A 5,505-nucleotide genomic window follows, 5' to 3' on the forward strand; every position below is an offset into this window, starting at 1 on the left:
GAAAGGGGTAGAAAGTTTAATAGGAAGAGAGTGAAACAGGTATAGGATTTTGAAATACATCCAGTTGTAACCTCAAGGATGATTTATTAACTGGGCTCTTGATGGTAGAACATAGAAGACTATTTTGATCTGAAGTCTATCCTCACCTCACTGACTCATGATGACCTGTCTCTTTGATAATTCCAACTTGAAGTTCATTCAACTGGTGATTTTTGAGTCCTACTGTGTGCCACAGACCTCATGAGTATTTCTTGACTTTTAGCATATGTGACATAATTGCTAGTCATTTTTCTCACCCTGTCCCATCAAGAGCTACCAAACTGTAAAGTTCGAGGTGACACCATTCATGTTAATCTCTTTTATATCTACATTCAATCATCCTTTAAATTTTAGTCATAAAACTGAAACTGTGAATGAAGAAGATGAGATAGAGAGAATACCAGAGAAGTGCTTCCTTTCTGATCTTGGTAGACAGCAGAGAGGAGGAAGACATTCAGGTCCTGATAACCCTTTCTCAGGTTTAAGCACAGGTAATTGGGGGGTGGCAAGGGAATGTTCAAATACCAGTAAGTTCCAAAGGAAGGCTGAGTCATTTGTACTGTTCCACAGGGAAATAATTCAACCAGGAAAAAGACCAGTCAATACTTAAATCTGAGCTGTGATGTAAGCAGGATACAGAAAATCATCACCATGGAGACCAGAGAAAAGTACAAGGAAATCACATGGATCTCTGGGCCCTTTCTTCCTTGCTGTGATGAGGAAACAGTTCATTTCACCTGCCCTTCATATATCTGGTGCCATCCTGGTGAGCTGTAGGGAAAAGGGGGATGGAAATCTGGGAGATTGATTATTTTTACCTAAGGAGGCCAAGCTTTATCTAAAATGACTGTTGAAATCACAATGAACTCAAGGTATTGGGTTGGTTCATTAGATTTTTTTTTTTTTTTTTTTTTTTTTTTTTGGCTCATAAGGGAGATCAGAGCCATTTGGCTCATTTTAGAAAAGAAAAAAAATCCTATTTTCTCTGTATATCTAAGAGTATGAGAAAACCTACATTAAAATGTATGGACTGCTTACTATGGGTCAGGCAATCATAACATCCATATAAAATAAGTATTATCATTTTTATTTTACAGTTGAAGTTACTAGGACCTGGGAAGAGAAAGTTGCTTGTCTAGAGTGACATGATCAGTAAGTGAAAAGGCAGATTCTTAGCACAGGTGATTCTAATGTGACACCTTGTGCTCATAGCTACCTGCTATATTGTCTTCTAGGTGGTGCAGTGTGGGGTGCCCAGAACTATTCCCAAGCCATGCCATGTAATACTACCAAGTGGTCTGTGAAGCAGAGAGTCTTGAAAAGACAGTTTCCACGTCCCCTCTAATTTGGAGTTGGGGCACTGCTTGGAAGTTGTAAGGACTCTGCCTTTTGAAGAAATATTAATGATTTTAAAAAAACGTGCTCTGAGTAAATTAGGACACTGATAAAACATTATAGAAAGAAAAACTCTAAAGACTGACTAGGTAGCAAGTGTTGAGACAGTTCTCCCTATCTCTGCAATGATTTTAAACAAGTAGCTTGGAAGGACTACTTTGAGAGAATATATCCATCAAAGCCATTTCAAGAGCTCCAGGAGGACCTTTTTCTGTAGTAACCTCCAGACACGATCAAGAGCAGTGCTGAGTTACCTAGCTGGGTAAGAATCTAGCTAAAAATTGCCAAGTAGGGAGCAAGAGACGCTGGAGACTCTGCACAGGCTGGCAGGGAGAGTGGTTACTGGTCAGGAGCCAAGAGCAGTAAACATTACAGGTTTAAACAGTTCCCACTGTTCAGAACTGCAGGAAGACACTGAGAGTCAGGGTCATTGAATCTCGCTACCGAGAGAAGCTGACTCTGAGAATCGATGACTAATTTGAGAAATCACTACAACAGGGCTGCCACTGCCAGAGAGAGTTGTCAACTGGCTACTCTGGAAGCTTTAGGAGGAAACACTGTTGAAGTTCAGATGGAAAAGGTACTGCTGATGGAAAGGATCGCAGGGAGCACCCAAGAGAAAGAGTGGAGACCCATGGAACTCATCCTTTCTGTCTTCTCAGCTCCAGGTTTTGAAAGAGCAACTAGTAATGGGACAAAAAAAGGAGTGGATGGCGTCTCCATTGTCTGCTTGCCACTCACAGAGACAGTACAGGCTGTGATAGTCCAGTACTGCTCAATGAGAAGACAGAGCATTCATTTATGTATAAGGGTGCCTGGTCGAGCTGGGCATCCAGAAATTCTGGGAGTCATTTGAAGCATCCATAGAGGTAGCAGTTAAAATCCGACCATCTGAGGGGTGCCTGGCTGGCTCAGTTGGTGGAGCATGCAACTCTTGATCTTGGGGGTGTGAGTTCAAGTCCCACGTTGGGTGAGGAGATGACTTAAAAAGAATAAAATAAAATAAAATCCAACCATATGATATGCTGAGAGGAATGCAGACTGGACAAGAGAATTATAGAGCATTACAGTTTAAGAAAGACTTGCATTGTTGTAATAATTTGCATCTGACCATCACTGATACAACTACATCCATGGAACTCTGTATGGAGATCAATATAAGTAACGCATTATATAAGCAGGGAAATGACCAGCACAGACCATGGTGAGAGCCATACTGTGAAGCAGGCCATGAATCAGTTACACAACTAATAGACCCCAGCTGCCATTTAGCAATAGAAAACAATCTCTGACAACATCCTAAAAGCTATTAGGATTTTCCCAGCTTTAGATAAATTTACCACCAGTAAAGTATCTTACACTTCTGAAGAACTATAATTTAGTACAGTGACTAGAACTTGATATGTCCCATTGGTTTCCCAGTTGAGGAAAAAATGAAGATGTTTAAAATCAGCCTTGAGATTACAATTGTCAAATAATACACTGTGAAATGCTGTGGAGAGGAAGGTCAGGAAGCAGTCCAGCCGAAGAGATTTTTATTGAAACAAAAAGAAAAGATGCAAAATTTTCACTTTGACCGTGGTCTTTAAAAAGTCACAAATATTATTACACAAATTTGTACTGTATTTTCTCCAATAAATATTTATTGTCTCAAATTTAGAAAACATTTATGAGGGTGCAGATGAAGTAACCACCTTATTATAAAATAACCTAGAAATGTATTTTTCCATGGCAAAAATATAAAGACTTACAGCTGAAGGTATCCTTATAGTTTATCTCATCCAACAACTTATCTCATCCATGAATCCTTGCTCCGTCTCCCCAAGGCCCTAAATGGACTATGTGTCACCAAATCCAATGGACAATACCGAGTGTTGACTTCTCAGACACATTTGACATTGTTGACTTCTTGACACTTCTTAAAATACTCTTTTCTCTTTATTTCTAGTATGGAATGGGTTTCCCCCTACTACTGACTGCTCCTTTTTAGATTTCTTTGCAAGTTTATCCTCTTTTTCCCAGCCATAAAATAGCGCAGCTTCTCAAGACTTGGTTCTCTTCTCTTTTCGTCCCACCGACTGTGTTGTTCATTCCCACTGCTGTGATTACAATCCTTTTAAGTTGATTCACAAATTTTATCTTTGCTCCGGATTACTCCCTTGAGTTCCAAATAAGTATAAACAAATCCCTGCTTATCTCTCTTATTTGATCCTGTAAAGACACCTCAAGACCCCATTTCTTGCCCCCCCCCAGATGTCATCTAACAGTCCCTCTAGCTGAACCCTGAGCACTTCAGAATCACCCTGAAGCCCTCCTGTATCAGAGCCTACTGATGTACTTCTTAAGCATTTTTCAAATCTATTCTTGTCTCTCCATCTCCTGTGCCACCAGCCTAGTCCAGGCAGGCAACACCTCCCTCCTCTATTATTATATTATTCAAAATACCACATCCACTCTCCATACCTGCTTTTGCACCCTTCCAATGACTTCTCTACTTTGGCATCAGGAGAGTGATCTTGTCAAAACACAAATGTCATCTTAATACTCCTTTTAAAGAAAAAAAATTAAGAGGGTCCCAGTGTTCTTGGGATAAAAAACAAAAGTGAAAACAAATACCGATTTGAAGTGCCATGAGAGCAGATATCTCATCCAAACTTATTCATCATTTTATTCTCAGGGCCTACACAATGTCTGATATATATATACATATATATATATATATATATATATATATATATATGTGTGTGTGTGTGTGTGTGTGTGTGTGTGTGTGTGTGTGTATCTGAGGGCAGACAATAAACATTTGTTGAGTGAATGAAAGAATTCTTTCTTGTCCTTGAATATTCCCAGTGAGAAAGAAATCACAGCCTCCTGAGTTCTAAGTCCATTCATCTTTTTTTCTTTTTTCTTTTCCTTTTTGGAAACTTTGATGGAAAATTCATCCCTGTATCAGGCTTAATCTATCTCTGGGCAACTTACAAATTTATGCTTGCCTTTGTGAACTACAAATTTAATCCATTTCTTTCTCCAAGGGATAGTTTTTATAATATATGAATTCAAAATCATGATGATTTCACTCTTCCTTCTCATCTTCATTGTTTCCTCTGTGTTTCCTATCCTCTTCATGTTTTTTGATACATCCCTATTAAGATGAATAAACACGTAATTTTAGTAAACACAATAAAAGCCTCATTTTTACGTGGAAAAGCTTATTTCAATATTGGGAGATAGGATTTTTGATTGGTTTCCTAAACCCTGTCAGTATCAAGAGTGTTTCATAGATTCAAGGATAATTTGGAAGCTAATTGCCATTTTAGAAGAGATTTTTTTATTTGAATTCAGAAAACTTAGATATATAAATTAAAATGTAGCCTCTAAGAAAAGCTGAATCAACTGGCCGTATCAACATCTATTTAAATTAAACATATTCCACTTTTTAGGCTCTAGCAGTGAAATGAGCATTATTGGATAACCACATGTTTTGGAAAAATTCAGTGTGCTTGTTTTGGTTTATATGTATTTTCTATTACAAAAATGGAGGGTTTTCATTTACTGCCATACAGCCTGTTCTGGTGCCTACTAGAGATCAGGATATCAATTCTCAATAAATGTTTGCTCAAGGGAGGAATGCACAATTTATAAATAGAATGGCTTCTTATCAGTGGAAACTTTGGTATATTTGGAGAACTGACCAGAGAAGATAAGGACCATCTTCTCATTTATGAATACCATTTATAAACAACGTTTGAGAAATAGTCATATCGGTAATGATTCACACAGTTCATCTTCAAGTTGCTCCTCTGTTATCAACGCCAGAGAATTCCATTTCTCAAGTTAAAAAAAAAATGCCACTGAAAACACATCAAACTCTACCTGAAAAACTCCTTCTTTGCACCAAAACTTATCCTAACCTCTAGGAGGAATTCACTCCTTTACACTACGAACTTATTCCCAGCAGAGATTAGAATTTGGCCAGATCTAGAAATTATGTATTTAAGATTAAAACATTCAAATGGAATTTTACAGGATCACTCCTTTGCATTTCTAAAATAATAACCCAAATCATATACT

The sequence above is a fragment of the Leopardus geoffroyi genome, chromosome A1 (assembly GCF_018350155.1).
Source record: "Leopardus geoffroyi isolate Oge1 chromosome A1, O.geoffroyi_Oge1_pat1.0, whole genome shotgun sequence".
NCBI lineage: Eukaryota > Metazoa > Chordata > Mammalia > Carnivora > Felidae > Leopardus > Leopardus geoffroyi.